This window comes from Anabrus simplex, chromosome 7, assembly GCF_040414725.1.
Source record: "Anabrus simplex isolate iqAnaSimp1 chromosome 7, ASM4041472v1, whole genome shotgun sequence".
In the NCBI taxonomy this organism is placed as follows: Eukaryota; Metazoa; Arthropoda; class Insecta; order Orthoptera; family Tettigoniidae; genus Anabrus; species Anabrus simplex.
Window position 1 is genome coordinate 339,024,141 of NC_090271.1, and position 21,098 is coordinate 339,045,238.

The following is a 21,098-nucleotide window of genomic DNA, read 5'->3' on the forward strand; positions in this document are numbered from 1 at the left end:
CTCGCGTCATACCCGACCCCGTAGAGGAACGGGACAAGGGTTGGACAAACAATAGGATACTGATCATGCAGATGTTGACTGGAAGGCGACACCTGTTAGTGGTCACCTCAGAGAGCGGGCCCACCTCCGGCTTGAACCTGACCTTGCTCACATCCAGGGTGAAATGCTTCATTTGTCCTTTAATGCACTCAGTGACGTGCGTCATTGGAATAAGACCAAAAGGTGATTTGTCAGATCACATTACGTTCTGCCAGTCGTGTTCGATGATTTCTACTCCACTGAAGGTGCACAGCTTCATGTGCCTGTCTCCAAATGTTCATTGCACGCAGTTCCCATCGCAATTTTCTCTCGCTAACAGATTGGGATGGATCTCCATTCACTGACTGCAGCAATTCCTGTCCGGTTTGAAAATGATTTTCATTCACAAACCTTGAAACGAGTCATCGCTCCCTCTCGGTCACGATCTTTCTCCGACCACAATTCTGACGTTGCGTTTCATGGCCACGTGTAGTACACCACTGCTTGTAGACACGTTGAACAGTCCGCTGCGAAACACCAACAAATCCAGCAACTTCACACACGGCCAAACACGATTATCCCTTTCTGCCACTCTGTCACATCCTTACATCTAGCCATGTTGACGTGCACTATGGTGATGATCAGCTGTGTTCATAGTCTTTAGCAATGGCACTTTTTTCCACTTATTTTAGAACTTTTCCTTTGTCTGTAATGTCAGGCTAACCTACATGCCACACTTCGATATTGCGAATAATGTGCACTGAAAAATTACAACTTAACAATACAAGGTCCTATCTGGACATTAATTTTATATCTAACTACCTTTAAATATTTCTGACTGAATACTTCTGTCTTCTGTAAGTCCTCGCATATACACTCCCCTTGTTTATTAATGATCCTAGGAATGTCCTTCCTGGAACCTGTTTCTACCTTAAAGTATCTATGCATGTCCTTCCATTCTCCCTAAAATTCATATGGCTGCTAATTATATTTAGCTAATTTTTTTCGCTGATTTCAATTTCCCAGTGAGCTCCTTCATTCTCTCCTTCCCCCTGGAACTATTCCCAAGTCTATTTCTCTATATTCAGCACTTCCTTCTTAATATCTTTATTTACCGTTTTCCATTGATCATAATTGCTTTTTTGAAATTTCCCCATTGCCTAATAGTCCTACTTTTAAGACATTCCTTTCTAGCACGTTTGTTTTTAACTACGACAAAGACAGCTTCATGATCACTTATACCAGCTATCACATCTCGTTTTATCAGCATTACGTCTAGAATATTTTTCCCTCTAGTTGGTTTCATCACTTTTTGATTCAGTTGTCCTTCCCATAATAACTTATTCATCATTTGTTGGTCATGCTTTCTGTCGTTCACATTCCCTTTCCAGTTAACATTTGACAAGTTAAGGTCAGCCGTTGCAATAATGTACCTTTCCGTGTCATTCCAGACATAGCTGATTATCTTATCAGATAATTCTGCATCAGTGTAAGTGCCAGTCTTGCCAGATCTGTACACCCCAAAAACATCAAGTCTTACACCTAGAATTTTATGTTCCTCATTCTTAATTTTTTGTAGTTTACAAATTCTTTTTTCATCAGTAAATAAATACTCTCCCTCCTACTGTTACTAACCAGTCTCAATGATAAACACTCCAGTTCCATGAGAAAATGTCCTCGTCCATAATTCAGTTCCTGTTACAATATCTGGTAAGTATATATCTACCAAATTATATTCCATTCCTTTCTTTATAATACTTCTACAGCTTATACTAACAATTTTGCCATCCTTACTTGACTTCACGTTTCCTATACTGTTATCACCGCTCCCTGGTCCACCCCATTTTCCTGAATGTACCTTCCTATAACTCTTCCAAACAAACCCTCTAACTTACATGTACGATTGCAGTTCAAGTGAAAGCCATCTGAGCAAAGATCACTATCTCCTACCCACCCATTAGGATTTAGAAATCTCATTCCCAATTTCCCACATACCCATTCCATAGCCTCATTAAAATCCCCAATCAGCTTCCATTCAGTATCCCTCCTACACAGTATCCCACTGATTACAATCTCTGCTTCCGTAAACTTCATCCATAACCAGATCCCAAACATCCCCATATATGTCAGTACCTGTTCCTGCTTGCCTTGCATTACTGGTACCAATGTGGAAAATTACTACCTTCTTCTTACCCTCATCCCTCCCTTCTATTTTCCTCAACATCTGCCTTAACCTTATTCCTGGATACCACTCCCTTTTCTGCCACACATTTTACCCACATGCCTGACAACTGAGTCACCCATGACACCTGCAGAACTCATTTCCTCCCCCACCGTTCTCCCTTTCCTACCCTTGATGCAAGTGTAATAAACTAATATAACTTGGAAACAATATTCATTAACCGATGGGTAAATAATTAAAATAATAATAATAATAATAATAATAATAATAATAATAATAATAATAATAATAATAATAATAATAATAATAATAATAATGGCAAAATGCTATGTGTATTATTATTATTATTATTATTATTATTATTATTATTATTATTATTATTATTATTATTATTATTATTATTATTATTATTGCTCGTGAGGTATGTCTATGAAGTGTTTACATCCAATTAGTATTATTATTATTTACGTTGTTGTGTACGAACCTTATTTGGTATAATCATGATAGTATTATTTGTAAGGTTATGTCATGAAACATCTGCTGCAGGCCTATATATATTAATATGAGTTTATTTAATGTAAGAATGTATATATGATGTATAATCCAATGTAACATTGTGCAACACACTGTAATAAGTCCAGAACAATGCTATGTGTACTAGAATTATGTAGAAAGTTCCTTACATTGTAAGTAGGCTACTGGAGATTCTCAAAATTACAAGAAAATATGTTGTGTCATATTCTTCTAGAAGCCTGGGCAGGCAACGTATATAAAGTGGTAGTCTTGAGGGTAGAGTTGAGTTGTTTTAATGAGACTTGTGTGGAAGCCGTGTTAACCGAGTGCTTGAAGTCAAGTATGTGCATTGGTTATATTGGTAGTTGGTTGTGACATGCTTCTGACGGAGTCAGATATTTGTTCAAGATGGCAATCCATTAGTGCATTTGAATATGAGTAAATAACCTGTAAATAAAACAGTGTACAGAGAAGTAAAGGAGGTGCAGGTTTGAAAGAACTAGAGCTAGAAATGGCTGTAGAAGTAAGGAGAAATTGAACGAACTTACTAGGAAACTGAAACTAGCAAAGAAGTCACATAAGGATACCATGATGACAAGTATAATTGGCAGTCTACAAATTTTAGTGAAAAATGGAAGAGTATGTATAGGTACTTTAAGGCACAAACAGGTTCCAAGAAGGATATTCCAGGAATCATTAATGAGCAAGGGGAGTGTGTATGTGAGGATCTTCAAAAGGCAGACGTATTCAGTCAGCAGTATATTAAGATAGTTAGTTACAAGGATAATGTCCAGATAGAGGAGGTGACTAATACTAAAGAAGTATTAAAATTTACATATGATAACAATGATATTTACAATAAGATACAAAAGATAAAAACTAGAAAAGCAGCTGGAATTGATAAGATTTCTGGGGATATACTAAACACAATGGGTTGGGATATAGTACCAGATCTGAAGTACTTATTTGATTATTGTTTGATTGAAAGAGCTATACCAAATGAATGGAGAGTTGGTATAGTAGCCCCTGTGTATAAAGGAAAGGATAATAGACATAAAGCTGAAAATTACAGGCCAGTCAGTTTGACATACGTTGCATGTAAGCTTTGAGAAGGCATTTTTTCTGATTATATAAGACATGTTTGTGAAATTAATAACTGGTTTGATAGAAGGCAGTTCAAGTTTAGGAAAGGTTATTCCACTGAAGTTCAACTTGTAGGATTCCAGCAAGATATAGCAGATATCCTGGATTCAGGAGGCCAAATGAACTGTATGGCAATTGACCCGTCTACAGCATTTCATAGGGTAGATCATGGAGACTACTGGCAAAACTGAGTGCTATTGGACTTGACAAAAGAGTGACTGAATGGGTTGCTATATTTCTAGAAAACAGATCTCAGAGAATTAGAGTAGGCGGAGCTTTGTCTGTCCCTGTAATAATTAAGAGGGGAATTCCTCAAGGCAGTATTATTGGACCTTTATGTTTTCTTATATATATATCAATTATATGTGTAAAGAAGTGGTAACCATAATTTAATCTCAAAATCTACATGTTTTAAGAGAAAACCTTGAAAACTCAAAACATGGAAACACCCTGACTACACTAAAGGAGAATGGCAACTGGATCACATCTGCATGGACAAATACCACCACAAAGGCATCTATAACATCAAAGTCCTCCGAGGAATAGATCACTACATAGTTAAAATAAAAATTAAATTAAATTAAAACTAAAAGAAAAATAGATCCTACCCAGCTAATCAACAATGAAAATTACCAAAAAGCAACTGAAGAAATAAAAATCACAGATAAACTTGAATACTTAGTACACAACCTTAACAAATTGCAGAAGACCTGGCTCCAATTAAACCACGTAAAAAACACCAATGGTGGAACAGTGAATGTGATGAAACAGTGGAGAAAAGACATATCCTATCAAAATCTAGTAAAACAGAGAAAAGAAACTACCCATGTCTTAAGAAGAATAAAAGGACAGCATCATAACGACACACTGCAATTAATTGAAGAAGAATTCAATAAAATCAATCAAGGGACTACTGCAAAACCTTCAGAAAGCAGCTCCAAAAATATAAACCCCCAACCCTACTGAAGAAGGATGAAAATGGTAAGCTGGCTCATAACTATAAAGACAATGCAGAAATTCTGGCTAAATATTTCAACAAGCTTTTAAATTGTGAGGAACCTACTGAAATCCTTCATTTGGACACCAACACCCTGATAAAAACACCACCAGAGAACATCATTTCCCCCACAATAAAGGAAGTCTACTTAGCACTGAATACATTAAAAAACTACAAAGCACCAGGAGAAGATCAGACCTTTGCAAAAATCTGGAAATATGCAGGAAGATCAGCAAAAGTTGCCCTCCATCAACAACTTGTCTCTATCTGGATTAAAGAAGAACTACCAGAACACTGGACAACAGCCCTCATTCACCCACTGCACAAAAAAAGGAGACAAAACCGACCCTAATAACGACAGGGGAATCTCGCTCCTAGACATAACATACAGAATATTTTCAATAATCATCCTTAATAGGATAAGTTTACAACTTGAGAAAGAACTAGAAGAATATCAAGAAGGTTTCAGACCCTGGAGGAGCTGTCCTGATCAGATCATAAGTCTTAAGTTGATAATGGACTATAACAGGAGGAAACAGAGATATGCTGTTAACATTTGTAGATTTCAAGAAAGCTTATGATTGCATCCATAGAGAATCTCTGTTTAGAATTTTAAGACACCTTGGACTACATCCCAAATTAATAAACATGATTAAATTGACTCTCACTAACACCAAATCAAAAGTGTAGTGTAGGGGTGAAACATCAGAGACATTTGAAATTAAAACTGGACTACGGCAGGGAGATAGGCTCTCACCACTATTATTTAATTGTGCTCTAGAAATGGTAATGAGGGAATGGTTTAGGAAATGTCCCCCAAAAATAAAGATTGGCCAAAAAATCAAAACAAATTACCTGGGTTTTGCCGACAATTTAGCATTACCAGGAGTGGACATCAAAGAAGCAAAACCCCAGATATCAGAACTTCATAACATTGCAAATAAAACTGGCCTCAAAATATCATTTGAAACAACAGAAATTATGCCCCAAAAACCAACACAACTAAAAGAAGTTACCATAAATGGTAATAAAATCAAAATAGTAACTCAATTGTAATAGTAACTCTTGGAGAAGTAATAAAACATAACCTAAATCTCAATCCAAACAAGAACAAATAGATTAGCTAAAGCAAAAAAATTAACATGGGATATCTACAAAAAGAAATGGCTGTCAATGAATGCAAAAATGAAACACTACAACATAGTTATAAAACTGGAAGCTACATATGCAGCAGAAATACTTTTTCACCTGAATAAACAATCAAAGACTGACAGACTTCAGAAAATTGAAAGGAGAACTGGAAGAACCTGCATCAACAAAAAATACCAGACAGATGGACAGTGGCGGATAATACCTAACAAAGTCGTGTACAAAGAGCTAGAACTCATTACAGATACTATGCGTAAGAGGAGACAGATTCTTTGGACATATCATGAGGATGGAGGATTCGGGACTTCTGAAACAACTAGTACAACACAATCTCGTCTCAAAATTACCACAACAGGATGTAAATGGATCAGAGAAGTAAGAGAGGATCTGAGAGAAATAGGCCTAACAACAGAAGACACCACAAATAAGATTAAAATGAATACAAAACTCAAGAATACAAACTTCCGCTTTACCCTTACACGAAACAAACCAACAACACGCATATTTTCAACCGAGGAAAGGGCACGAAGATCAGAGCGTCTGAAGAAATACTGGGAGGACAGCAAAGCCCGAACAATCCCTTCAAAGAGACCTGAACAATGGACTGACTAAAGAAGAAAAAAGAAGTGGTATCAGAGATAAGGCTGTTTGCAGATGATTTATTCTATACAGAGTAAAACTTACAAGATTGTGAGCAACTGCAAAATGACCTCGATAATGTTGTGAGATGGACAATAGGCAATGGTATGATGATAAACGGGGTTAAAAGTCAGGTTGTGTGTTTCACAAATAGGAAAAGTCCTCTCAGTTTTAATTACTGCATTGATGGGGTGAAAGTTCCTTTGGTGATCATTGTAAGTACCTAGGTGTTAATATAAGGAAAGATCTTCAATGGGGTAATCACATAAATATGATTGTAAATAAAGGGTACAGATCTCTGCACATGGTTATGAGGGTGTTTAGGGGTTGTAGTAAGGATGTAAAGGAGAGGGCATATAAGTCTCTGGTAAGACCCCAACTAGAGAATGGTTCCAGTGTATGGGACCCTCACCAGGATTACTTGATTCAAGAACTGGAAAAAATCCAAAGAAAAGCAGCTTGATTTGTGCTGGGTGATTTCCGACAAAAGAGTAGCGTTACAAAAATGTTGTAAAGTTTGGGCTGGGAAGAACTGGGAGAAAGAAGATGAGCTGCTCGACTAAGTGGTATGTAGATGTTGATTCCCATAGGGAACCTAAAATATTTGTCCTGAATGAGTAAATTTATAATACCAATATAATGTCCAATAACGGACCATTATAAGTGGTTTGTTCCGAGCTGTCAACGGAGAGATGGCGTGGAATGACATCAGTAGACGAATAAGTTTGAGTGGTGTCTTTAAAAGTAGGAAAGATCACAATATGAAGATAAAGTTGGAATTCAAGAGGGAAATTGGAAATATTTATTTATAGGAAGGGGAGTCAGGGATTGGAATAACTTACCAAAGGAGATGTTCAATAAATTTCCAATTTGTTTGCAATCATTTAAGAAAAGACTAGGAAAACAACAGATAGGAAATCTGCCACCTGGGCGACTGTAAATGCAGATCAGTATTGATTGATTGATCGATCGATTGATTGATTGATTGATTGATTGATTGATTGATTGATTGATTGATTGATTGATTGATTGATTGATTGATTGATTGAATTGACAGCATTGTGTGTGTCTTTGTGCATACATCAGCCTTTTCCTATCCTCTATTGTGTGTCCCTTTCCTATTGGTCTGTTTGCTCTTGCCCTGCCATTCCTCTATAACACTTCCCTGATTTCCGTCTTCCCTCTGTTGATCTAGCTGCAGTGACTCATACTGATTCCTCACCAATACTACTCCTGGGCCCACTCCCTGAGGAAGACAACCTACTGTATCCTGTACATTGATTTAGAGAGACCTATTCCTGTCCTTGATCCTCATCAGTTCCCTCTCCTGCCACCCACCTGCCTCTCTCAGCCATTCCTTTATCTTTTCAAAGAAATGTGAAATAATGTGGAAATATCAACGGAAGTAAAATAGCGTATTCTATGAATAGAAGTAGGTGTACAGTATATCAGATGAAAGAAATAATGGATACTACACAAAGATTTCACGAAAATAACAAAATCAGTAAACAAACTGATAGAATATGTACACTACAGATATAGTAGTTAAACGTATCCTGATTATAAAATACTACGAATAAGAGGCTAACTATACAGGATTTATCAGAAGCATACCATACCCAAAAAAATAATCAGGGATGCTCTTCGTGTTAAGAACGATGGTGCGATCGGATTGGCGGAGAAAATGAGCTAACTTGGGTACTTTTGGGTGCGAACTTGCCGCTGTCTGTTGCTGTGCGTCAGAGTAGGGGATTTGGGAGATAAGAGGTGCAAATGCACAAGTTTCTGGTTTGCTTCCCAGCCTCAGTAGGCAGTGTACAGTTCGTTTTGCAGAAACCCCGTAGAAAGGGAAGACAAACTTGTACCAAGAACACACCATAGAGTCCAAACGTCGCTACTGCACCGTTGTGAAGTAGGAGGGGGGGCATATTGATTGTATTGTTTCCTTCGTTCAGTATTTCATTCCATTTACAATGTTGTGAGTGGAGGATCACACAATTGTGGGGCGGAAGAACGTTACTGCAACCAACAGACGAGAGGAGAAACGAGCTGGTGCATTCCTTGACTGACAAGTGTGTTCTTGTGCTGTGAACTGTGGATATTATCTCTGTCTCCATCGTACACCGCGCAGCGGTCAGTTCGTCAATTAGAATTGCGTGCCCAGAAGTAACAAAGTAATCTCATTTTCTTGAAAAGAAGAATTGTTTGCGCCAATCTGACTTAATGCAACATGAAGAGCATCCCTGATTATTTTCTCGGTGTATCTACCCTAAATGTGTATAGTTATAGGCTAGACAATTTGCTTTACATCTCACCGACCCAGGTAGTTCTTACAGCAATGATGGGATCGCATAGGCCTAGGAGTGGGAAGGAATTGATGGTGGCCTTAATTAAGGTGCAGCCACAGCATTTGCCTGGTGTGAAAATGGGAAACCACAAAAAAACATTTCAGAGTTGCCGACAGTGCGGTTTGAACTCAGCATCACAGCTGTGCACCCATAACCTATAGTTATTGTTGTTGTTATCAGTCTAGCTGTAGAATTTCCTAAATATTTCTCACAATGGAATCCAGAAAATTTGCTGTATTACAGAAATTCTGTCATCGAATTATCCAATAAAAAAATTTTAAAAAATCATTACATGTAAATTTTCAATATGATTTTGCAGAGGAATTACCCAATAATTCAAATTATTCACATTCAGATTACAATGAGTTGACTGTATCTGGAGGTGCTATGATATTCAAATTAAGTTTTTCAACACTAAAGTGAAGGAACCTAGAAGGACCGAATGCCAGGTAGTACACTAAGTGATTTGCTACGATAATGAATAGACCGCACAGCCAACGTCACATACCCCAACCAACAGCTTCAGGTCGATGATGGTCCCCTCAGTGCAGGAAATGACACTGGAACATACTGAGTAGTGTCTGACCCCAGGTTAGACTAGGCCTGATCACCTGCTGGTGGTAGCTCAAAAATGCCTTTGGGAGTGGCGACCCCATCTTAACAACAGCCTAAAATGAAAATGGCACTTTTAAACCAGCCGCTGAATTGACGCACAGTTCTTATGCTGTGAGAAACAAACGACCGGTAGAGAACATTATGAAGGTCGTGTCACTGACTCGAAAGTCAAAAGAGGTGACACAAAGGGAATATCTGTGAGGTGTTTCAGTGAGGGAACAGGGAACTGGAACTCAAGTACAGATGACAAAAATATGTTAGTGTTGAACCGTAGAAGTATTGTAAAGAAAGGAATAGAATTAAGTAATTTAATAGATATATACTTACCAGATATTCTAATAGGAGTTGAATCATGGCTCAGAAATGACATAATGGATGCAGAAATTTTCTCGCAAAACTGGAGTGTGTATCATAGGATAGGAATGGTAGGAGGGGGAGTATTCATTCTGGTGAAAGAAGAATTTGTAAGCTACGAAAAAGTTAAAGATAACAAACATGAAATTCTAGGTGTAAGGCTCATTTCTAAAGATAATAGGCAACTTGATGTTTTTGGAGTGTACAGACCGGGAAAGGATAGCGCTGACGCTGATTCAGAATTATTTGATAAGATGATCAGCTGTGTGGGAAACGACATGGAAACGAATGTGATTGTAGCAGGTGATCTCCATTTACCAAATGTCAACTGGGAAAGAAATGCAAGCAAAAGGAGGTTAAGTAAGAAAAAAATGAAATAAGAAAAAGGAAAAAATAAGTTGAAATTCTTTACGTTTCACAGAGAACTTTGCTCTGCGTCTTCAGAAGAAAGTCTCGACTGTTCATGAGGAAGACTCCTGCAATAATGAGAATTTGAAAAGTGTCAGAATTTCGTGAAAGAGAAAAAAAAATAAATGTATGAAAATTAAAAGATATGGTAGTAATGGAAAAAATGTTAATGTAAAGTGAAACAAGACATACCCAGAATCGAGTTGGAGACTGTAGAACTGGAATGGGGCAAGTTGAAGAAGGAATTTATACGCTGTTCAGACAGTGCTTGTCGCAGAACAGTTCAAAGAGTGAGAGGGTAAAGAAAGCCGTGAAAAATAAGAGGAAAGCATGAAAATTCTGGAATAGGGATAAAACACAAGAAAATATCAGGAATTGAAAAGAAGGAAGTCAAATGGACTGTATCGTGATTGACCTGTCTAAGGGATTTGATAGGGTGGGTCATTGGAGACTACTGGCAAAAATGAGTGCAATTGGACTAGACAACAGACTGACTGAATGGGTTGCTATATTTCTAGAAAATAGAACTCAGAGAATTAGAGTACGTGAAGCTTTATCTGACCCTGTAATAATTAAGAGGGGAATTCCTCAGGGCAGAATTATTGGACCTTTATGATTTCTTATCTATATATATAAAGTAGCTTGTCCGTTGAACGGAAACAATATACTATATCGGACACACAAAGGGCTTCCAGGTCGGAGAGGATGAAAAAGTTCTGGGAGAAGAAGAAGAAGAAATTAACTCAAATGTATTGATTTCAGTGCTCCAATGTGGGCGTAAAATATGTAAATAAATAAATAAATAAATAAAGTAGCTTGTCCTGACTGACTGACTGACTGACTGACTGACTGACTGACTGATTCATCATCGCCGAGCCAAAACTACTGGACATAGAGAAATGAAATTTTGGGGATATATTCATATTAAGATGTAGGTGCTCGCTAAGAGAGGATTTTTGGATATTCCGTCGCTAAGGGGGTGAAAAGGGGGGTGAAATTTTAAAATGAGTGTGTCTATATCTCAAAACTTTAAAAGTTTACAGATGTGAAAATTGGTATTTAGAATCTTCTTTAAAAATAAGGAAACACGTATTTTTTTTGTTTTCAGACAATCCCAATAGGAGGGGTGAAAAAGGGTGAAAAAGGGGTTGAATGCCTTTAATCCGGATACGCTACTTATATCTCAGAAACTGAAGATATTACAGACCTCAAAATTGGTACTTTTGATCGCTTTCAAAAATAAAGAAACACATATTTTTTTGTTTTTGGAAAATCCAATTAATGCGAGGGTGAAAAGGGGGGGTGAATTTTTAAAATGAGTGCATCTATATCTCAAAAGTTTTAAAGTTTAGAGATGTAAAAATTGGTATTTAGAATCTTCATTAAAAATAAAGGAACACGTATATTTTTGTTTTCGGAAAATCCCAATAGGAGGGGTGAAAAGGGGTGAAAAATGGGTTGAATGCCTTTAAAGAGAATACTTATATCTTAGAAACTGAATATATTACAGACCTGAAAATTGGTATTTAGAATCTTCTTTAAAAATAAGGAAACACGTATTTTTTTGTTTTCAGACAATCCCAATAGGAGGGGTGAAAAAGGGGTTGAATGCCTTTAATCCGGATATGCTACTTGTATCTCAGAAACTGAAGATATTACAGACCTCAAAATTGGTACTTTTGATCGCTTTCAAAAATAAAGAAACACATATGGTTTTTTTTTGGAAAATCCAATTAATGCGAGGGTGAAAAGGGGGGTGAATTTTTAAAATGAGTGCATCTATATCTCAAAAGTTTTAAAGTTTAGAGATGTAAAAATTGGTATTTAGAATCTTCATTAAAAATAAAGGAACACGTATATTTTTGTTTTCGGAAAATCCCAATAGGAGGGGTGAAAAGGGGTGAAAAATGGGTTGAATGCCTTTAAAGAGAATACTTATATCTTAGAAACTGAATATATTACAGACCTGAAAATTGGTATTTGGGATCTACTTTAAAAATAAAGAAACAAGTATTTTTTCGTTTTGGGAAAATCCAAATAATGGGGAGTGAAAAGGGGGATGAAATTTTTAAAATGAGTGTATCTATATCTCAAAACTTTTAAAGTTTATAGAAGAAAAATTTGGTATTTAGAAATCTCCTTTAAAAATAAAGAAACACGTACTTTTTGTTTTCGGAAAATCCTAATAGGAAGGGTGAAAAAGGGTGAAAAATAGGTTGAATGCCTTTAATGAGGCTACTTATATTTCAGAACCTGAAGATATTACAGACCTGAAAATTGGTATTTGGGATCTACTTTAAAAATAAAGAAACAGGTATTTTTTCGTTTTTGGAAAATCCAAATAATGGGGGTGAAAAGGGGGGTGAATTTTTAAAATGAGTGTGTCTACATCTTAAAACTTTAAACGTTTACAGATGTAAAAATTGGTGTTTAGAATCTCCCTTAAAAATAAAGGAACACGTATTTCTTTGTTTTCTCTAAATCCCAATAGGAGGGGTGTAATAGGGTGAATAATGGGTTGAATGCCTTTAAGAGGCGGCCGTAGTCAGCTCAAGATCCATCTTTTATTTCAAAATATCGCCACTAGTCTCGTTGATGTCGACAACTAACTCCACTGATAGTTACATCGCGGGTGCATAGATGGCAGTAAGAAAGGCCAAGGCCGAACGAGCGATTCCCCTCTCACCCTCCAGCGTCACATAGTCTGTCACCAGGAAGTTGTGATACAGTACTTGCACGGAGCTGATGGTGTTGACATTTGTACGGAATGCGAAACATTCCAGGAAATTATTGCGCATCGGTTAGTGCTAAGCAAAGCAGTCAAAATAAGGTACTGTTTCCGACAAAAATAAATGAAATGGCGTATGGCTTTTAGTGCTGGGAGTGTCCGAAGACAAGTTCGGCTCGCCAGATGCAGGTCTTTTGATTTAACTCCCGTAGGCGACGACCTGCGCGTCGTGATGAGGATGAAATCATGATGGAGACGACACATACACCCAGCCCCCATGCCAGAGAAATTGACCAATTATGGTTAAAATTCCCGACCCTGCCGGGAATCGAACCCGGGACCCTTGTGACCAACGGCCAGCACGCCGGACACTGTTTCCGATGTTGAAATGAAGTAGTGCATCAACCCCGTCCCCGCCTCACGTCTTTCCCTGTACCGGCCAGTAAGTGATACATAATATAATTCTATCCAATGAAAATACAAACTGATATAACAAAAGAATTCATTTACGCATTTTTTAGTCACACAGTGATACTTTGGACATACGATAAAGATTGTAACGCGACCAAGAACGGAATTTTCCAACAACCCTAAGTTTAAAAAAAGCCTTACAAATTTATAACAGTTTTTTTTTCCCCTTGGAAACAAACAGTTCTGAAATATATAAACAATGTATAAAACAACCCATTGCATATTGTGTTAAAATTTGAATTCGATAAAATAACTTGTTTTCGGAGACGCAGAGGTGGCGGAATGTTGTCCCGCAAGAGTTCTTTAACGTGTCGACCTTCCAATACCACCGCACTGAGCCAGGATCGAACCTGCCAAGGGGCAGAAGGCCTGCGTTCCAACCTTCGAGCCGTTGTGAGAGTCTCTTTGTCTTTACAAAGACGGATTTGAAGTCGTATGTTTTCGTATAAGTTTTAAATAATAAATGTTACAGCATCTAAATATCCGTTAGTTCTGTATTTCATGACTTGAGTGGAGTGTAATTAGAGTAACTACTAAGCTCAAAAGAATACCACTTCATTCTCGCTTTCGGTGACGTCAGGCGCTTTAGCCAATAGCAACGCTGCTCACCGGAATGACCTATCCGACCTGTGAGTTATTCTAGTTACGTTGGAAAATCCCATTTCCAAGAAATACAAGGATTGTAAACGACGGTTTTGTATACCTACCCGTTATGAAACTCTGAAATGGTGCTGGTAAAGAACGCCACAGCTGAGGGGCACTGCAACTTCCCTCTGTAGGTGGGGGTAGTAAAATAACACCCACAGTATCACCTGCCTGTCGTAAGAGGCGACTAAAGCGGGCCCCATGGGCTCTGAACTTGGGAGTCTGGGTTGGCGACCACGGAGCCCTTACCTGAGTCCTAGCTTTATTTCCACTTACTTGTGCTGGGCTCCTCACTTTGATATATCCCTCTTCATCAATCGTCATCTTTTTTTTTTTTTTTTTTTTTTTGCTAGTTGCTTTACGTCGCACCGACACAGATAGGTCTTATGGTGACGATGGGACAGGAAAGGGCTAGGAGTGGGAAGGAAGCGGCCGTGACCTTGAATCGATTATTTCAAAAAGCAGTCAAGTGCCAAAAAATGGAAAAATGAGTTAATGGCAGAATATGTTACTAAGCGGGTATACGCACATTTTGGTGCTGAAACCAGTCAAGAAACGTTGTCCTATAATGGTCAGGCATTACGTTGAATTTCGTATATAGTTCAGAAACCAGTTAAGTGACACCGCTTGGTTGGTTTCTGCGGTAAACTGCTGGTACCTTTCCGGTTGGCGCTGCTATTCTGAATCCAAAATAACCAGCTGTTCATCTGTTTTTGTTGTCATTGTTGTGTTTCTGGAATTGCATGTTATATCAATCAATACTGATCTGCATTTAGAGCAGTCGCCCAGGTGGCAGATTCCCTATCTGTTGCTTTCCTAGCCTTTTCCTAAATGATTTCAAAGAAACTGGAAATTTATTGAACGTCTCCCTTGGTAAGTTATTCCAATCCCTAACTCCCTTTCCTATAAATGAATATTTGCCCCAGTTTGTCCTCTTGAATTCCAACTTTATCTTCATATGTTCCTAGTTTTGTGAACAACTGATTCAAAAATGTTTATTTTGTTTAGTACAGTGTTTTTTATATTCTTAGTGATATGTCTGAAAATTCAGAAGCGGGTTCGAATCCCACTGTCGGCAGCCCTGAAGATGGTTTTCCGTGGTTTACCATTTTCACACCAGGCAAATGCCGGGGCTGTAACTTAATTAAGGCCACGGACGCTTCCTTCCAACTTCTAGGCCTTTCCTATCCCGTCGTCGCCATAAGATCTATCTGTGTCGGTGCGACGTAAAGCCACTAGCAAAAAAAAAATTCAGAAGACGATGATGATGATGATGATGCTTGTTGTTTTAAGGGGCCTAACATCGAAGGTCATCGGCCCCTAATGGTACGAAATGAAAGAACAAAAATTGCAAAGGCATCCACTGACCAAAATAAAAATAAAATATGGCATGAAGAATGAATGGATGGACAGGAACTCAACAAAACACAAAACAAACAAACAAAAACCAGTGGATCGGACTCAATACAGATCGAAAATAACATTATTACCGACCAAGGAACCACTTATAAAGCACAATGATGCTTGGTGTCTAAAGGGAGTGCAAAATCCACGTCTAAGGCCCCACAGAATGGTACATGTCGCGAGTAAAATAGAACCATGGTATGTGTCATGTTGGGGTATTAATCAGAAGTAGCGAAGACTCACGGTGTTCCACAAAAGATGGTACTACTCACAAGTATTGCAATACGTACAAGTAACGCAGACCTATGGTGTGTCTCACACAATGGCCCAACTCAGAGTCAACGCAAACCGAGGTGGTTCCCCACCTAGGTGTACTAAACACGGGCGCCGGTATTCCCGTGGTGTTCCTCACATAGTGGGTACTAATCACAGGCAACGCAGACCCACGGTGCTGCTCATATAGTGGTACAACTCACAGGCTACGCCCAGACCCGCGGTGTTGCTCACATGGGTACGACGCACGGGTACTGGAATCCACCAGGCCAGGCTTTTACTGCTACTAATCACAAACCTATTTCGTACCGAATTTAGTGGTACTACTCGCAAGTACAGGCAACCTATGGTGTTCCCCGCGTGATGGTACGATTCAAAATTAGTTTCATGGTTCTAATTCAGTCAGCCCTTGGTCGCCCCTTTTAGTCGCCTCTTACGACAGGCAGGGGATACCGCGGGTGTATTCTACATGTGCGTCCCCCACCCGCAGGGGGTAGTGTGTTTGGTCCGCGAGAGGTATTTTATTTCCCTCAAGTCCGCCGGCAAGCCGGTTAGGACCCCCCTATCCGCCACCTGGGACGCGCCACGTGGGAGTATCACCTCTCCCCCTGCTACGCCTGCGTAGCAGGTTCGTGGATTCAGAAGACGAACCTGTATCTAAAAAGGAAACGAGGAGTGGTAGACAAACTCACACGCGTAATATTATTCGGAATGCAAGGGTAAAAGGAGAAGGTTATATTTCTTACTCACACAAGGAAGTACCAGGTCTGAGCCCTACATTATTCTTTGTTACTGTTTGTTTTAGGTGCCCATCAATATCAAGACGATACGTGAATTAAATGCCTTAAAACCTTACCTGATGGAATATGAACACTTTTATGACAGCATTTTACAATGGCCTAATACAGAGACAGAATGTACTGTGGAGTTTGTTTATGAGGACTGATTACCTCTTGTCATGATGAGCAGGCATTGCTGATTTCATCCTTTTGTATCAGCAATACAGTCTAAACCTATTAAAAATATGTTTTTTTAAACAAATATGGGGTTTATGAAAATATCCCTTCAAAACTCAAGAATTATCCCATAAAAATATGTTTGCAACACTCGTTTATTTCAGAGTGGAAATATTTTCCGGTTTTTTTATAGCAAAGTTAATAAGCACAACATATTTTTCCTTAGATAGAAATTATTAAGAGATTTAATACTTTCGTGCTAAAATATTAAAACCCCTACCATAACATTTTGTCTGATGCTAGACAGTTTTTCATTTTCCCAAAAATAACAGACTTGGCGCTTGACTGGTTTCTGAAATAATCGATTCAATTAAGGTACAGCCCCAGCATTTGCCTGGTGTGAAATGGGAAATCACGGAAAACCATTTTCAGGGCTGCCGACTGTGGGGTGGTGGTGATTATTGTTTTAAGAGGAAGTACAACTAGGCAACCATCCTCTATTAACACTAACCAGAGAGTAAAAATTGAAGGGATCCGACACTTCGAAAAATGAAGATATCGGTCAAAGGAAGACAAGGGCAACGAAGGGCGCGAAAATGAAGGACTCCCTAGCCCTCACATACCTAATAGCGTCGGGGTCGGAAGAGAACAAGAGTTGACCAAGGGAGGTCGGATAGTGTAGATGAACGTGAGGAGCCTGGCACAAGTAAGTGGAAGCAATGCCAGGACTCAGCTAAGAGCCCCTTGGTCGCCAGCCCGCGCTCCAAAGTACAGAGCCACTGCGCCCCCTATTAGTAGCCTCTGACGACAGGCAGGGGATACTGTGGGTGTTGTTCTACCACCCCCACCCACAGGGGGCGACAGTGGGGTTCGAACCTACTATCTCCCGAATACTGGATACTGGCCGCACTTAAGCGACTGCAGCTATCTAGCTAGGTTCATCTCCTTTCAGAAGATCGGCTACCATCATAGAGATTCTTGCTTTGGATGTTGCTCAGTAGTGGAACAGTTGAACCAAGTTTTCAAATTATCAATCCAAGGAATGCGCCTTCTTCCTGGTCATCTTTTGCCTTGCATCTTCCCTTGAATAACCAGCTACAGTGGACGATATTCTCTTCTCTCATCTATCCTATCCGACCACATTTAGTCAACTCTTGTTCTTTTCCGACCCCGACGGTATTACGTAAGGAGGCCTATGGAGTCTTTCATTTTCACGCCCTTCGTGGCCCTTGTCTTTCCTAGGCCGATACCTTCATTTTTCGAAGTGTCGGATCCCTTCCATTTTTTCTCTCTGATTAGAGTTATATAGCGGATGGTTGCCTAGTTGTACTTCCTCTTAAAACAATAATCGCGACGTAAAGCCCCTAGCAAAAACCAAACAATAATCACCACCACCGCACTGCAACTGAAAAACGGTTATATTCTTGTAATTGTTTAATTTAACAACGGTTGTGTTCCCGAAATGGTTGCGTTCAATCTGTCCCAGCTGTAATGGGTATTACAAACAGTGACACATGCACGGAGCCTCAAGGAGGGTTGTAATGCAGAAACAGGGGAGGTCCGCCTGCAAGCCTCGTATCGAGAGCAAGGGAAGCAGTGCAGCGGTGAGTTTCCGTGCACACTAGTAACAAACGTAGAATTTACAGATATAACGTATTTGAAATAAACATGTTAATGGTTGTACTAATGTTGCCCATTGTATTTTCATAAACATGGTTACTTTTCTTTTGAATTCCGTTACCAAGACTTTCAATTCCAAACAGCCCCCCTCCCCCCATTTATTTATTTATTTATTTATTTATTTATTTATTTATTTATTTATTTCTTTTGCTAGTTGCTTTACGTCGCACCGACACAGATAGGTCTTATGGCGACGATGGGAGAGGGAAGGGCTAGGAGTGGGAAGGAAGCGGCCGTGGTCTTAATTAAGGTACAGCCCCGGCATTTGCCTGGTGTGAAAATAGGAAACCACGGAAAACCATCTTCAGGGCTGCCGACAGTGGGGTTCGAACCTACTATTTCCCGAATACTGAATACTGGCCGCACTTAAGCGACTGCAGCTATCCAGCTCGGTTTTTAAGTATCTAGAACCGCCACTGCCCATATTGTAATAGGCTACAACTGAAAGAGGAACAACGTATATTTATAGCAATTTATTCTTATTCTACTAGCAACTACTATTCAGTATGCGGATTCTCAACCATTACTGCATCTCTTTCTGTAACGTTACGCCATTTAGCCATTCTTTTAGTGAGATATGTTGTAGCTTATTCGAACTGACGATACACCTCCGACCTACAATTACCAATAAAAATAAGTTGTCTTATTTTGAATAGTAAGCATCATTGTGTCACTAATATAACAAAGACAATTCATTAAAGTCAGGTAACATCTACCTCAGATAAGGCAGCTGTTTTAAGTTCATTCGCAATTTCATGGTGTTCTTCACCAACATATTTGTCATATTCTTCGGCGTGTTTTAAAGAATAATGTCGATGAATGTTAATATTTTTTGCTATTGGTTTTACGTCGCACCGACACAGATAGGTCTTATGGAGACGATGGGATAGGAAAGGCCTAGGAGTTGGAAGGAAGCGGCCGCGGCCTTAATTAAGGTACAGCCCTGGCATTTTCGTGGGAAACCACGTAAAACCATCTTCAGGGCTGCCGACAGTGGGGTTCGAACCCACTATCTCCCGGATGCAAGCTCACAGCCGCACGGCCAACTCGCCCAGTGTTAAAATTTTTAATAAAGTTTAATGTCTTATTACAAATAAAGCATTTTGCCATTCCATTGCACTCGGTAAAAAATATAACGTGCTATTGAAAGGTCATACCACAACTAGCGAGTAAGAAGTATTGTCAGCGTGTCCACTGCCGCTTGTTATGAAGCAAGGGTGAGGAAGCAACTGATAGCAGCTGAAGATCTCACTCACCACATCCCTGCATGGGTAAGAGCTAATCTGTCATCATCCCTCTTCAAGGACAAGGCTTTGTGACGCTGCGGCATCTGACGGAAACTGGCTGAACTACCAGCACTAGAATTCGGCCGACACTCGGAAGTCAATAAGCAGAGCTTTATTAAAATCACGATTAAATATATAAAAAATCCCTAATTTTGAAGTATGTTAAAGTAGCCGCTTAGAGAAAAAAATAAACTTCCCTACGGTATAGTTTGCTTCTAATTTGAACACCATCTTGACTTAAAATAAGTTTAGGAAAACCGCGGTTCAGAGCTCAGTTTCATATGGAGATTCGTTATTTTAACTACCAGTTTATAAATATACTTGCATTTCTTTTTAAAATGCTTTTACACTAATGAGAAGTGTATCACATACTACCGTACGCTATAAAAACAAAATAATTTTACCTTGTTCCGTTTCCTTATAGAAACTCTTACAAACTTTTGACCCATGTTACAACAACTACTGAGCTGGTGGCCGGCCGTTCCAGCTCCGGCCGCCTCTTAATGAGGATACATATATCCCAGAAACTGAAGATATTACAGAACTGAAAATTTGTAAATGGGATCTCCTTTAAAAATATAGAAACACATATATTTTTGCTTTTGGAAAATTCAATTAATGGCGGTTAAACAGGAGTGGCAAATTGGGGTGAATTTTTTGAAAGGCTATATCTTCAGAATATCTGAGAAGCGTAAAATGTTACAGACGTAAATAGTGGGTATTTGGAATCTCCTGTAAATGTAAAGAAACATAGGTGATTTGTCTTTGGAAACTCCACTTAAGGGGAACTAAAATGGGGTGAAATTTTAAAATAAGAATGTCTACAGTATATCTCAAAAAACTTAACATGTACAGAAGTGAAAAATGGTCCTATTAAAAATAAAGAAACGTGTATTTTTAGTTTTCGGAAATATAACTTGGGTAGTGGGGGGTGGGGGGTTAAAAGTGACTGAAAATGGTGTTGAATTCTTTTAATTAGGCTACTGATATCTCAAAAATGAAGATGTTACACACGTGAAATTTTATTTTTGGAATCTGCTTTAAAAGTAAACAAACACGTATTCTCGGAAAATCCAATGAAGGGGATTTGGAGTGTTAAAGGATAGAAAAAATTATATGACTTAATTGTATGAGAATACATACATCTAATAAAAACTAAAGTTGTTACAGACGTGAAAATTGGTATTTTGATCTCCTTTAAAAACAAAGAAAAGGGCATTTTGGGTGGGGAAACAATCTTTGGGGGGGGGGGCGGGAGTGAAAAGGAGTTGAATTCCTTTCATGAGGAC